Here is a 16,992-nt window from a genome sequence, read left to right on the forward strand (position 1 = left end):
TATCCTTTATATTGACATTGTTATCCTGTTCACCAGTCATGTGCAATGTCATTCCAAATGTACATTTTTAACATGTGGAAAAGTACAGGGCAGTGACAGGAACGCTGGCGCCCAGAGCCCTGAGCAAGCAGGGGTTTTCACCTTCATCTCCAACAGTGCATCTGAATTGGAGGACTTGACTCATCACTTACTATTTTGGGCGTGAGCCTTTCTTGATTACACTAATAAAGGGCAAGCACGGAGCAGATACAGCAGGCCTTTGATGCCAAGCCTATCCCTGTGAAAAAACAATCACTTCATAAGTTCAATGTGCTCTTAGCTTTCCATGGGTATCATTTATCTACTAGTCAATTGCTAATCCTCAAGAAATGCAGGGAAATCGGGATGGCTTTAGTATAAATTCTCCTCTTTCACAAGACATAGCTAGCAAAAATCCATCAGGCAACTGTGGCTTTGAAGTGGAAGTAGTCAAATTACACTGAAATATAAGGAAATGGTAACATATTTCTGATGAGATATGGCTCTTCTATGGATGGATAAAAATCTATCCATATTATATAAGACTACACTTAAATTTCATCCCAGCTCTCAGTTTTGTTCATTTTTTAGGGCATCATATTATTATAGAAAAAATGAAAATTTGAACTTTATTCTTTTTTCCTTTTTAGGATGTAAGATCTCAGAACCTAACCCGAAATTGCTATTCTTATGGAAGACCAGTAAACCTATCCTTATAGCTGAAACAAGGGACCTGGCCCTTCAAGATTACGTTAAAGCACTTGAATGAGCAAGTGTCAGAAATAAGACAAGATTAGTTTGAAAGCTTATGAGGTATAAACAATTTTTCAGAAACACTGGTATTATGCTGGGATGACTTCTGCCTTTGGAAAAGATAATTTCAATATGCTGTTGTGATGCAGCTTAAAGTAGTATTTCTCATTGTATTTAATATTTAATTTCATTTTTCATCATTATAAATCAATAGTTCTTTCTGAAGCAAAATCGTCCTATTTGATACTATCTTTTTCTTTTATTCACCTTATGGCACACACCCACATGTGTAGGTTTATTTAAACAAAGGTTTACACCAAAATGTGTGAGGAGTTAGCCTGTAATGGAAATACAGAAAATAAATTTACAAGAGATTTTAAAATTCCAGGCTACCCTCGATACATTTAGTAAAATGTCAGAAACAGAAAAACTTTAAATCGTTCCACTTGCTCATTCTTATTCACACATATAGAAAAAGAAAAAAGCTATTCTTAACCTAATACATATGCAATATGTTTGTTCCCTGATGCTGATGGTCGGTCATAACCAGGCACTTGGTTATGTTACTTAATGTGCTACATATCTGGCAGCGCTGCTGTGTCGTCAATGAGCTTTAGGTCTGACGGTAATTTTATTTCAGGTTCAGTCATGATGCTCTCCTATAGGAAAAGGTTCTATCACAGGAGCAAATTATTCAAATCTAATTTAACAGACTCAATAATTCTCCTCAGTTTTATCTTGGGCATTTTGTATTCCTTTCTCTAGACCTTGTGGCTTTGTAACAATTCAATTACCCAAGTTCTTCATCCAGAAAGTGCAGTAGATTTCCGGTAATTCCTATTCTGTTTGATTTCTTTTTTTCTCCTAGTTTAACACATGCCAGTTGGTGTTGACTGAGTTAAAAATCTTGAAATAAGCCTGGCACTGTGTCAGTATGTAGGTTAAGAAACGAAAAAAAAATTTAATAAAATACACACTAGAAACGGAAAATAAGATTAGCGGTGACATTTCTTGTCATGAGGGCATTTTTTGTCTACACACACAAAATAAAACAAGCTCAATGCAGCTGAAGAAAACAGGGATGAGAGAGATGATATACACTGAAAGCTGAAAAGGCAGAGGGTGGTGTAAAGAAGCACGTTGAGAGAACAGAGTCCGCTGGCAAGAAAAAGCAGCTCAAAGCACCTCACAAGGTAAAACCCCAATTAGTAGATCAAGTGGGTAAGAAGCAAGTTTTGAAATAAAAGAGCAATAGCATAAGCAACTTAAAGGAAGATTTAAAAAGCCAGGTGATAACAGTATGCAAGAGTCTTTTGAGATCATTAGGAATTTTAGGGAATTACAATAATGAGAAAATTGTAAGGGAAAAGGTCTTTACATATTCTTTCACAAAAGAAAATCACCTGTCTGCATAGACACTAGAATTAGATTCTTGTTCTTCTAGTACAAGGTATGTCTTCTGATCAGATTTGGGTTCATCTCTCCTCCATTTCTCTAACTAATCTCTCTCTGTTTGATAAAATATGCAAATAGACATATAAACCTACACACCCATATAAACAACGGAACTCAAAATACAAAGAGACTCGGAGAAAATAGACAGCATTGGAACTTCATGAAACTTATTGGTAACCTGAAATAGTCTAGCAATTAAATTTGAAAATGAATTCCTGTAAATCTTCTAGGTATATTAGTTATAATTACAAATAATAAATTTATCAAAGGTCAGCAATTATCTGATTAAATTATTCAATACAAGAAGTAAATTTAGATGAATCAGATAGATACATATTTGGAGAGGAGGCCTGAGCAAAGTCCCTTTGTTGGGACTGATTAAATGAATTAGACGATGAGTTTCCACATAATATTTGACAAGGGCCTACAGACCCCTTAGGGATCTGCAAATTAGGTAACAGAAATACATATAATTAATATTTTTGGAATTTGTCTACCCTATTTGTACTCTTCTACTCCATAAAGAGTCTTAATAGACTTCTTTAGAAAGAGCACTGTAGATTTAGATAGTCATAGCAAGTTAATAAAAACAAGTAACAGCTATTCGGCCCTTACTAGAAGAAAGGTGCTTTTATTGTCCTCACTTTGCAGATGAACATAGGGCTGAGAAGTTACCCCACTCTTCTGTCTTCTTTATGTTTAGATTTCAACTAGATAATATAAAGTACATCTACATATCAAGAAAAAAACTTTATAGAAAAATGGTCAAAACAAAGAGATAGGTAATTCCCTGGAAAAAAAGTAAATATTTGAAAAGCTGATCAGCACTATATGTAATCAAGGAAATGGAAATTAAAATAATAATGTAACAATTAGTAGAAATAATTATAATCATTTATATATGGTTTGGCACGGGTGGAGACCAATAGTCACTTACAGGTTGTTGATAGGAAAGGGTACTGCAGTAGGATCCATCAGACTCAAAAGTAAGCATGATGGTGAACCATTAATTCTGCTTCTAGAAAGATGACTGTTAGAAATACTCACTTGTGTACACAGACATACGGAAAAAGAGGTTCATTGGAGCACAATTTGTTAATAGCAAAAATATTGACAAATTGCTTAACAATGAAGGAATTGTAAATAAAATTATATCATATTGCTACTATGGAAAACTCTGAGGTAATTAAAAAGAACACGATAAATCATATGAAAAGAACTTCTAGACACATTTTAAGTGAAAGAAAAAATCAAGCAGTAGTAACCAGATAAGGAAATAACATTTTTACATCAGGGAGAGGAAATGGAATTTGCTGCTGAGAGGTCAAAACTAGCCTTTCTTGTTTTAATTCTATATACTTTGGGATTTTGGTATAATTTATAAAGTGTTTCTGTATTACTTATATAAGTAAAAAGCAATACAGACATGAAATTCTTTACAGGTCCTATATTTCTCCCAATGAGTTATAGGACTCACTTATACATCTGAAATTGTCTGTTTGAATTTTTATACCCTCCTTTGTATATGTGTTTAAAAATGGCAATGAAATTAAAAATTCTCAGGAAATATAATGAATCCCATTATTTTAGGAAGAGCAACACATTTAGAATCACAGAACTTTGCACTTACTCTTTATACAAACTTTTATAAAATCCCTTGAAATCTGTACCTCAGTTTTCCCTATTCAAAATCATATCTTTCCTGCTTGACTTCTCATTTCTGTAATTATATCTACTCTAACTCAACTTCCAGAGCTACTGTCGCATGCAAAGGAATTCTATAAAATTCACTTTGCAAACAGCACAGCATTTTATACATTGATAGGTACAGATGTAGATATTTACTTAAGCTGAAATAATTGGGGAAAAATATATAACAACCAACTTTTTTGTTTTTTAATGTAATTCACCATGCAGTTATACTATACTCCATAAATAAAAGTCAAAATTGAGCTCCTTTACTTAATCTTTTAGTTCTCAAAAATAATATTATCACCAAAAAAATTGTTATCAGTTGAAAAAAAAGCCATTGGAATTGTTTCAGGAGTTAATATTGAAGTTTTACTGCATGCCTATTATCACAAAAGGTTTTGTAAGACTAAAAGTAGAAGAACATTTAAAAGTTTTTACTCACAAACAATTCAGAGTTGGTTGAAAGCTTGTTCTAATTATTGTACGAATGTTTAGAGACAAATAAATTATAATAAACAGAAACTATATTTATGTATTATTTTAGAAAAAATTATTAGAATCATTCATAAAACTGAATAAATGTTTTTGACTTAAAAGTGGCTTAGGTTAAAAACCACATGTTAAATAATTAAAATAGATAGAGCCATGACAGATAGATGCATACATGTTATCAAAGAAATATAAAGATGTAAGTTCATAAATTATATTAAATTTAACAAAAAGTAAATCATTTTCATTTGTTTCTCTAACATTTACCGCGCATTTTTTACAGAAAATAACCTGACTAATACTCAATTTTATGGCTTGGAAATTAATGTACACGAATAGTTTTGATGCTAGAATATGAAACATTTACTTTGGAAAGTGACGGTTAGCTCACAAAGGAGAAGAAAGAGAAAGAGAAGAGAAAGGGAAGACACAGTAAGAAAATGATTTAGTTTGAAGGTTATAGCAGCTGTGCAAATAAAGAAAATGGTGCAATCAACAGTTCACATCCTTCTGATGGATCATTGAAAAAGCTCTATGTAAATAGTTTTGATGTTCAAGCGCCTGTAGAAAATAATACAGTAAAAAAAAATGCAAGCGAGAAGCTATCAAGTATGAAGAATCTTGCAGTCACTTTTCCTCCAGCAGATACAGGCCACTGATCAGCTGATTTATTTATTGAAAAAAAAACCTATCAGGATTAATGATTTTTAAAAATGACAAAGAACTGCAACCTTTGGCGGAAAACTTAGTAAGGGTTGTGAGGGCAATATGCTCGGCTGGATCATGGGTACTGTGCAATGACAACACGATGGCTGGGACTTGAGCCTCAATGCTAAATCAGGTCTCCAAATGGAGAAATTTCTCTCACCTTAAGATTTTTTAATAAAATAAAGTAACAAAAGTTAATGGCCTGCCAGATGTTCACCACAGGGAGTTTGCTTCACGGAAATTGAAGGAGGAACTTAATTTTGAATTTATGGGAACATTTTCCCCCCCATTTTTCCTTGTTTGTCCCACGTCGCTTTTCAGCTTCGTTGACCGATGCCAGAAGTGCCACACTGGGACTCTTTCAGTGCTATTCATCTCTGCATTAGAACAAGATGTGTTTAACTTTCCCTTTGTTTTTTTTCCTCGCCAGAGTACAGCTAAAAGTAGCAATAAAATTACCCTGAAACTGACAATTGCTCTGGCAATTTTTGATCAGCTCAACAGAAAATGAATTAAATGAATCAATGAAAATATCATAAAGCCTGGGCAGATACTCAAGCTGTGGCATTCTGTGAAAATAGACACTTTCGTTTTCTGCTTCCATATTTAGGGCATGTGTGTGCGCGTTGTTCACTTCTCAAGCATTTTTGAAAATGAAATGAAATTGAACCATTGCCCTTGGGTGGTCTCCAAGACTATATGAAGATACAGTAGTGGAGGAATCAACTTGTTCAAAGTAGTCTTACATAAGGAATTGGGGACCTATGCAAGTTTCCCTGGGAGGAGGTAGAAGCAAGAAGGAGAAAGCAGATGGAAAGGAGGTGAGTTGAGAATGAAACAAGAATAAAAGCTATTCCTCAAATTATAGAACTGTATTTATTAATTATTTAAGGAGTATGTTCAATATCCATCTATCTGTGGAATTCTGCACAAATGCTAGACTCAGTTCCTATTCTCTTCTTGAGTGGCTCCCAATCTTAGAAGAACAAATAGAAATCACCTAAAAACTTGTTAAAATTGTGGACTCCCAGACCCCATCCCTGGAGAACTTATATTTTGGAAGGTATCTCAGGAGACTTTTCTTCAGATGGTGCATGACCCACAATTTGGAAAACACTGCATTAGATTCTTATGAAAAAAAACCCACAAAAATCTAAGATAATTTTAAGTAATAATTGTGGGTGGCTCTCTTTTCCTTGGTATCAAGAAAAATCAGGCCAGAATTTTAAAAAATGAATATTATAATAAATGTTTTATAGTTAACTGAAAGGGAAAATAGAAATCTAATAAATATTTGTTGAACGTACAATTGAAAGAATAAATGTGCAAACAGGTTTACCTAGCATGTGTTCTCTGGGTACTCAAATTTTGTAACCTGGAATAAGAATCCTATTTAAAACTGATTAACTTTCTTCACAATGTACAAATTAAAACCAATTCTTGTGTTACCTTAAACCAAAGTAAGGGAAAGAAAGAAATGCATTAGTAGACAGTGCATACAAAATTGGTTATGTTTTCTCCATTGGAAGAAAGTAATTTAATGCAGTCACTCTTGTTCATTGGTGGTGAAAGCAACAAAATGTTCATTATCCATCACTGCAATAAGACAAACAATGAAAAATGAATAATTTACCTAATTTTTCCCTTTAAGGACAGTGTTTCCCAAAGTTCAGTCCTTTGTATAATATCTTCATAATTTTGGCCATATCCTTTTAAGACATGCCAATGTACCATGAAAAAGAATACAGGTATTTGCTATAGACACTAACTACTTCATTTCACACTAATTCCAGTTATCTCATGAAATCTCTCGCTTATTTTGTTAGCTATATTTTCTTATCCCATATTTTAAAAATCTCAGCTATTAAAATTAAAAAGTGTCTGCTCTTCTACCACCGATAATTACCTCATGTCCTAGCAGTGGTTTACTCACTGTATTTTGAGAATTCAGACTCAAAGAGTCCCAATCTCAGAAGCACACAGCCCCTCAGACAACCTCACACTCACCTAAGAACGAAAGACTGCCCCAAATCTTTCCATGTATAAGAAATTCTAAAATGTCTCAAATACTTCAATCTTAATGAGCCAAGCATTCACTATCACTTCCCAATGATCTTTGACAAGGAGAATTTGGAAGTGGTGGCTTTAAATGTCTTTGTTCCTGCCCGCTCAACACTTCCAAAATTAAGGCTATGTTGAAGGGGATGTCTTCAGGCAATCCCCAGGATCACTCTCCATGTTAAACAGGGAAAAAACTTAAATTTACATGCTTCAATTTACCAAGACAACTCAGACTAAAATAAGGTGGACATTATTCCTAAATTACTAACACAATCATCTCTATCCATATATTTGCCTAAGGAGAATTGGCCTTAGCGTGACATTTTCTAATTTGTTTAAAAGTCTACCTTGTATGTGGTTTGTTTTATTGTATTAAATTTTACCTAAGTTATTTTTACATCATGCCTGATTTTGGGCTTAGAAGGAAACAGATAATTGGCTGAAATGTCATTAAGTATATAAGAAGGCTATGTATGTTGCTATTTTATATCACAGAGAAAGAAACTCAGGGGTAAGGAAGAAAAGATTGGCCTCAATCTTCAAAATTATTTCTGCAATTTATCTTTACATTGAAAATAATACCTGCATCTATAGGCATCTGAGGAACAAAGTTCAATAAGGCACCATTTTTGTTTCAAACTAATTTGTATCTAATCTCAAAATAATAAATCAGGTCCATCAAGGAAGTTGAATGATATTTGGATGTTATCAGCTGTTTGCCCATGAAATCATATGGTGAATTGAAAAATGAATGTTTAATTGGACCATGATCTATTTGAAACTTTTGCATTTTTTTATTCACTTAAAATGGGAATTTAATCTCCTAAGTGATCCAGCCCTTCCATTTGTCTTTCCAGAGTTACCAACTGTTCTGCTCTGTACACAGTATACCATGAACTAGAGGTATTTGTGTAATCTGGCTTTATATTCTCACTAAAATTTGGTTATTACTTAAATGTGACTAAAACTCAATATAAGTAACTTTATCAAGTTAATATTTTGGTTTTCTGCCGAGATGAAAATAAACAAATAAAATTTGTGATTAACAATATTTTAATTTTATGTTTAGCTATACATTTACATAAACCTAACCCCAGTTAGTGTATAGTGAGCGATCCATATCCATTTCCAGAACAAGCATTCAGGAAGCCCACAGTTTCCTTGGAGTAACAAAGACAACCAAATTATTAAATCGCGATGATAATGTAGAAATGCATGTGGTAATGGAGGAAAAGGCACAAGGTTGACAGAGCGGTGAAGAGAAAAACAACTGTCCAACTTGTGAGGTGTCCTAGGAAGGTGCTTTAAAATTTGCAATATCAAATAGGCATCTTTCATGACTTCCATATAATACTCATAGCAGTTATGAATTAACACTGGCCTGTGAGACAGGCTCTTACTAAGTATTTTACATACAGTATCTTTGTAACAACCCTGCGAAGTAAATATTATAACTCCCCCATTTTACAGACAATGAAGCTAAGGTTTAGAGAAATTAAATAAGTTAACCTCCCAGCTAGTTAATAATGGAGTCAGAACTCAAACTAGATTTGTCTGATGCCAGTATCTGAAGTCCTTGTCACTATGCTGTACATTGCTTTGTGAGCATGTCCTCCAGGAATCATGGGCAGAGTATAAAGCTGCCTGCTCCTCCAAATCTAACATCCCTTTGAAATTTTGAGCTTTATCTCTTAAATTCCTGTGAATGCTGCCTTTACTCAAAAACAACAGTAAATGTGTATTTTAATGCTAAGTCTTTGGAAACTCTCAAAAAAAATTGGAGTAAGATTTTCTTACTTTCCATGAAGATAGTGACATTTATCTTCTGGATTTACGTGCCTCTATGACACCAATACAACTTGAGAATGTCAGCTAAATGATACATGAGAATTACGAAAATACATACTATAAAAGAAAATAAAGTTTTAAATAAAGATGAGAAATTCAAAACAGGAAAATAAAGTTGGAAAATATCTGAAGTCATGAATGAAGTTAGTCCAGTAATGTCTTATTAACTGTGGCTTTGGCAATAATGCTTTTATTTTTCTGTAGAATGGTTATATATATTTGCATAAAATTTTTAAACTGCATGCATATACTTCTACATAGAATAGTTCCAATTCCCTTAAGCAAGAGAGTCTACTGGAATTATTACTTCCCCATTTTTCTGGACCATTTGAGTGAGTCTAGGGGATACTATAAGGCATCTATTTAAACCCATGTTCTCAATATGTGGACAGAAGAATAGAAATATACGTCCTTCAGGATCCTGGTAATTTGTGAACATGCCAAGCAGTTACACAAGCATTTGGCTGAAACTTGCTAAAAATGCAAAGGAGAATGTAAGTGTAAGATGCATTAAATTTCAAGTCAGTAAGGGGCGGTTTGAAAACTTTAAAAAGAAATGCACTTTGTGTAATATAAAACTTCTAGGAGAATCTGCCTCAGCAGACTACACCACTTCAGCAATATTTCCTCAACAACTAAAAGTGATTCCAGAGAAAAGACACCTACTAGAGTGTGTGTGCGTGTGTGTGTAACTAGTGCTTTGCTTTCAATGGGATGGATACATTTAAAGCAAATTTCTAACTTAGATTGATCTAGTCTATTTTGGAAGTGAATTTTTACTAGAACTTTTATTTACTGAGGTTTAATTTTTTTTCTTTTTGAGGAAGATTAGCCCTGAGCTAACATCTGTTGCCAATCCTCCTCTTTTTGCTGAGGAAGACCAGCCCTGAGCTAACATTCATGCCAATCTTCCTCTACTTTATATATGGGACGCCTGCCACAGCATGGCTTGACAAGCAGTGCATATGTCTGCACCTTGGATCCAAACCGGCCAACCCTGGGTCACTGAAGCAGAATGTGCGAACCCAACCACTGTGCCATCGGCCGGCTGAGGTTTAATTTTTTTAAATACATTAAATGCAATTATTTTTGCATTCTCTTGGTCTAGTCGCCTATAGTTTTGCCACACACTATTTTTTTCTGTAATGTAATAACTATGGTTGGCAATAGATCACTGTGAAAAACATAGATGCCAGGATGACATGGTGTGCTTAGTAGATGTGGAACATGGATTTGGACCCAAGATTTTTAGAATGCAGTTGATTACACAACTCACAGGATCCAGGAGATAATAGTAAGCCACTGACAGGACATTTTTTTTCCTTCCATACTTGATCTCTCAGTGTCTAGAGTCATCTCTGACGTCTCCCTACTTCAGGTCCCATATTTAATAATCAAGTCCCGTAGTCCCACTGTCATGGATCTTTCAAATCAATTTCTTCCTTTCTATTCTCATTGCCACCACCATATTTCAGACTTGCATTACCACAATCTGTTCTGTCACAATACAGGCTTCATGCTAATCAATCCTGAAAATGCCATCAGGTTAGTCTTCATAAAACTCAATTCTGGACATGTCATTCACCTGCTGAAAAATTTTGAACAGCTCCCTACTGCCCAGAGAATAAAGTGTATACTTCTTAACTTAGAATGCGAAGTGTCCCCTGTATTATCATTATTGGTGGATGTTTAGTTTCTTCTCAGCGGTGGGACCATTTTTTACCCTTGTGCATATAAAGCCACTAACACAAAAATTTACACATAGAATCATGTTTATTCCTACAAATTCTGTCGTGGCTCACATATACACCTTTCTCAATTCCATCTAACATTTAATTATCACAGGATTATGTTCTCTTATTTTTTATTTCCTCCAGACTGTAATATTCATTACTTCAGAAATTTTTCTATCATGCTTTTTCAGAATTAAGTATCAGAAGCAGTAGCCATTACTGTTGATTCTATGCTGTTGATATGAGACAAAGAAGAAAAGACATTCTGCTACTTATCTTTGGAGCATAAAATCCTTGAGGTCAGAAATTGACCGTAATCTTTAGTCCTCTTCAATCTACCTTTACCACCTTCTGCAGTTTCTCAGCATTCTTGTATGAGTCCAACAAATGCGTTTGCTAACTTCTGAATGTTCAGCCTCAATGGAATCAGATCAGGGAAAAAAGGTGTCAAATGATATTTTCAAAGGCCATATTTGTCTGAACTAATTATCTTATTTTGCTGTGAGTCAGATTACACTGCTGCACTAACAGTCCACTCCCTCTGGGGTTGCTCACCAGTGCTGCCCCTCTCTGCACAGAGAAGGATTACAGGTGAGTCTCCACGTGGGTAACTGCGATGGGGGATCACTTACCAGACCACTTGTGTTCAATTCAGAACTAAAAATACTATCGGGGCCCCATAAATGTTAAATAGCACTAAGAATAATAACTAAGCTCTTCTTAGTACACGTGCTACTTAGTATACACACTTGAGTTTTTTCCAATTACAATTCAAGAACATTTCAGTTCTCTTTATTCAGGACCATTATTCAGGCCCTTCTGGAAATGTTTTATTCAGGTTGCACATCTCTTCTCCATAATTTTTGATTTAGAATTCAGCTCTCTAATAATGAGTGGAAATTGGGGTCTGAAAGAGAAAAACACCATTCTCTTAAATGATGAATGCTACAGGCACACATTGTCTTAATCTGGGGAAAAAAAAAAAAAAGAAACTCTGAAACATTTTCCTAAACTCCTAAAATACTTGAGCTTTGAAGCAAAGAAAAAAAGCAAATTGCAATACAATTCAACTTTATTCTTAAATATCCATGATCACATCCGTGACATTACAGCATAATAACATGAGCAACATCAAAAACTGGGCTGAGAGCATTTTAGCAGTGTTCTCTAGGCAAATATGCAAACCTGACAAGACATGCATTGTGGTATAAGTTAAAAAGAGAAAATACCCTTTTTTTGTTGTGGTGGTTACAGTTATTGTTGCTTTTGATGATAAAGAAAAAGGTCTGATCTCTATAGGGCAGCTGTGCTCAACCCTTTCCCTAGGCTGTAGTTAACTCTCCTGTACATACCTGAGGACAGCTGGGGCAGCCTCTTAAGCACTGCAATGAGATCTGAGCAAAAAAGCTTCCAAAATAGATCAGCCCTGTTTATCCCCAGCTCAGAGAGTTGGGGCAACTCATTGTAAGACTTCCCTATTTTTAACTGTGGAGCAGGCTGCTTTGCTTTGACTCCTTCATGAACCCAAGCCTAACACATATCTACATGGCCATTCTTAGAAAAATTAGAAATAAAAACAGCCAGTCCCGGGGCATCTGGGAACGGTAAGTTCAGAGTGCTTTGAAGGCCCAGCTGAGGCAATGGGCAACTCACAGCTGAATGGAGAAGTGGAAGGACACAATGGACACAGAAGCAAGGTCAGACAAGTTGTCTCAGTGGAGAAATCTGCTGACCCGACAACGACCTGCCCAGGAAATAGGGATGCATTTAGAACCACCCTATTTTTAAATGACCGCCATGACAAGAGCTATTAAGTATTAAACAGGTGTGTGCTATCCGTGATTGCGTTCGGATCTCCCAACTTAGAGGTGTCAGTAGAACTAATGACTGAGACAGATAAAGTGGCATACTTCCTGCATGGATTAAGATTCTGTATGAAAGCCAAAATGGAGTGTGGCACACCTGCCACATTTGAGAAAGCATAGTCATAATTCCTAAGATGCTTATCTAAACTTTCTGGTCTTAAATTCTCAAACGGATCAGCTTGGAAAGATTTCAGGTATTTCTAAGTTAGAGAAAATCATAAAAACTTCTGTGGGCATATATCAGTTCCAAATCTCTAACTTGGGCTAACTTCAAAATTACATTTGCTCTGACTCCTGCATGTGTGATCTGATAAGATCATTGTCATACATTCATTATTGTAAAATGAAACAAAACAATGACCTAGAATGACTAAAACAGTGGTTTTTAAAAAAAAAAATCCTCATTCTAATGCTCTACATTTGAACTAGTTAAATTTTTTTTTTTTTATAAAGATTGGCACCTGGGCTAACAACTGTTGCCCATCTTTTTTTTTTTTTTTTCTGCTTTATCTCCCCAAACCCCCCCTGTGCACAGTTGTATATCTTAGTCGCAGGTCCTTCTAGTTGTGGGATGTGGGATGCTGCCTCAACGTGGCCTGACGAGCGGTGCCATGTCCGCGCCCAGGATCCGAACCTTGGGCCACCGCAGCGGAGCGCGCGAACATCACTTGGCCGTGAAGCCGGCCCCATGAACTAGTTAAACTTTAAAATATATACACAAACTCTCTTCAGCAGGTAAAATAAAAACTTGCAAAATATTTTGAAATTTCCCTTCAGAATTTTAAGCTATTTTATAAACATTATTTTTTTCTTCCTTTTTTCCTTCTATATAAGTAAGACTGTAATTGAGCTTTTTATGAAAACATCTCAGTTAGTAATTCAAAAAATCTTCTGCTCTATTCAAGATGTTTTGCTATACATTATGCAGTGTAAATAATAAGACACTATTCCATATCATCAAATATTTATTCTATGAGTGGAAATTACATGTTCAGAAAAAACACAAATATAATATATAAGGAGTTAAATGCCATAAGAGATATAAAATAAATGGAAGAATAAAAACTTAAATTAAAAATTATGTCTTCAAAAATCGAAGACATTATTGAGACGCATCTTGGACAAATGAAAGGATTTCAACAGAGATAAAAGATAAAGCATTTTCAGAAAAAGAGAATATTTTAAGTAACATTAAATAGCCATAATTAAGTGAGTTATCGTATAGCTTAGGAACTCAGTCTGTTTGGAAGAAAGTATACATGAAGAGAAAGTAGTTGATTAAGATACAAAGGACAATGAGAATAAGATCATAAAAGCGTTTAGCCATATTAATGAGTACGAAATGTGTTCTGTAATCTGTGAATTATCAACATGAACTTTTACTAATTCATCTTATTATTTTATTTGACAAGTAATACAGAGCAATATAACATAAGAAAATATAATGAATATTACATGATATCTCACCATGGTTAACATTTTAGTGTATGCCATTTTAAAAGAAATATTTACAAAAATAAGACCATCCTAAGCATCATGTTATCTGCTTTTTAAATTATGTATATGCGTATATATTTAATATATAATGAAAGTCCCTACATAATACACTTCTTTTCATATCTTTCATTTAAATAACTGCATAAAATTTTACTTATTGAATGTACCCTAACTTATGTAACCATTTCTATGTTGTTACACATTTAAATTGCTTTTTATTATTATTACAAACAAGTATGACAAAGACAAATATTTATTAAATACCTACCATGTGCCAGACACTGTTCTAGATACTTTGCATAAAACAGACTAATTCCCTGCTTCCAACAGGTTCAACATTTTGGAGTTACAGTAACGTTTCTGTACGTGCATCTTTAGCATCAATTTACCTGTATCTTTACAATAAATTCTGGATGCAAAATTTTAATACGAAAAGATTTAAATGTCTTTAAGGTTATTGGTGCATACCCACAAGCTGTGTATGAGAGTATGTTTCTCCCCATACCTCTGATAACATGGAGTATTGCGAAACTTTTTGGCCTTTGTCAAAAAGGATGTAAATTCATATAACTTTTTATAATGTATGACTCTACTTTGCTAGTGATAGGAGTCAAGTTTGTTCTTCCAGGAGTTAACTCTCCTGTCTCTATACCAGTAATTAACTAATTCATTTTTCGTCAATGATTTGTTCTCAAATAGCAAATTCTTCTACATAAAGGTATTCTTTATCTAAGATACAAGGAGCAAGAAATTTTTAAATTGTTCATTAAAACCATTTTTCCCATATGTTTCCCCAAATACTTTAGCAAATTCTGTCTAGGATTAAGTAGCTGCTAATTTCTTACTGATGTGTAAAAGTTCTGAAGCTTCCTCCTTTATTTTATCCCTAAAAGCTTTTGATTCCAAAAGCCACCATTTGTTTTATTTTAAACATCTTACTTTCTAATATCCTAACATTTCATTTTCTGATATGAATACATTGCCCAAACCTTTTTTTTTTAAAGATTGGCACCTGAGCTAACATCTGTTGCCATTTTTTTTCTTCTTCTTCTTCTCCACAAAGTCCCCCAGTACATCGTTGTATATTCTAGTTGCAGGTCCTTCCAGTTGTGCTATGTGGGACGCCCCCTCAGCATGGCCTGATGAGCGACACTAGGTGAGCACCCAGGATCCGAACTGGCAAAACCCTGGGCCACCGAAGCAGAGCATGCGAACTTAACCACTTGGCCACAGTGCCAGCCCAGGCCAAATCTTTTAATGGAGTGTAGCTAGAAAAAGATACAGTAGCTGCTTACAGATAAGATTTCTACTTGTAGTTTAAAACTCATGCTATTTGGGTGAACCTTGGGACCTACAAACACCTCCACAGTCCTATGAAACAGAAACCTTAGCAGGGTCTGACATAGCTAAGTCATGTTCTTGGAGGAGCCATTAACAGTAGTACCCTCAGATCTCACACTAATGGAAAGTATAAGAATTCCCAGGTAAAAAATGATATTTTAAAACCAGATTGGGAGGCACCGGTAACTGATTAGCCATTTTCTTCTTTTTTTGTAAACCCAAATGATAAGGTCTTTTTTTCCCCATTTTCCAAAGTTTTGGTGTAAAAACTTTCAATTAGTGAATCTAATCTAGAACCCATATTGCGGCAGGGCCACACATCAGACTCACCGAGGGACTTTTCAAATACACCTTCACACACTCCTCATATCATGGAGATCTTCCTATGCCTCCCATTTGCCATTAAAGCCATTCTGAGTAAGCCATTGCTTCTGATGGAAGTGAATCAAATTTCTGGGGTGTGTTGAGAATCATTTCTGTGTCAACTAAGAGATTGAGAAACACCTTTATATTTTTGACTAAGAGTTTAATCATGCAATCATTCAATAATCATTTTTTGAGCAACTACTACCTGCTTAACACCTAGCCTCTAGGAATACAATAGTGTGGAAAATAGACACTATTAAATAAACCAGTAAGTTCAGCATGAAGAAACCTATGATAGGTATAAAACAGAGCATTATGGAACAATACAGAAAGAGAGCTAATCCAGTCTTGGCGAGTCAGGGAAAGCTGTCCAGGGAATTGCTATCTATGTTGAAACCGAAATGAGTTAAACAAAAAGCAGAAGAAAGTTCCTGACAGAGGCAACAGCCTGTATTAATTAATGCCCAGAAGTGAGAGATTGTATTGTGTTTGAAGAAATAAAAAGAAATTCAGAATGACCAGAGTGTAGAATTCCAGTGGAAGAAAAGGAGAGGAGATGGAGAGGTGCAGGGATAAAAGATGAGGCTGCAGAAGTAAAGAGCGGTCAGATCACGAAGGGCCTACTAAGCCATGTAAAGGTGTCTGAATTCTGCCAAGAGAGCATGGAAGAGCAGATGAACATGCTAAGCAGTAGAATGACCTAAGTTTTTCTTTAGAAAGAAAACTCTGACTGCAATGTGCAGAACATATACGAAGAGGGCAAGTCCAAACTCACGGGAATAAGTTAATATTCAAACTTGCTTTGTGTTACTTCTGAATAAAAGTTCAAGTAAGTATTAAACAATCAGAACTTTCTAGTTAACCACTGATTACTTTGTGAATTAGCTAGTCAAAACACAGTGTCTTGTTATACTTAATAATTACACAGGTTATAATCTAAGTTGTTTACTATCTGAGATTTAACACTCAGAGAATTGATTAAATCGGGTACTGCTCTCTTGGACGGAAGCAGTAACCTTCAGTGGAATGCTAACTACCTCTGAGCATATGTTTCACACAGATTTCATTGCCACAGGCAGAGGTAATTGATTTTAGGCTGGGTGAATTGGTTCTTAATACACATGTCCATGGGGAGAATGCCATTTTAATAAGATGCTTTTATAAGC

This window comes from Equus asinus, chromosome 9 (assembly GCF_041296235.1).
Source record: "Equus asinus isolate D_3611 breed Donkey chromosome 9, EquAss-T2T_v2, whole genome shotgun sequence".
Classification (NCBI taxonomy): domain Eukaryota; kingdom Metazoa; phylum Chordata; class Mammalia; order Perissodactyla; family Equidae; genus Equus; species Equus asinus.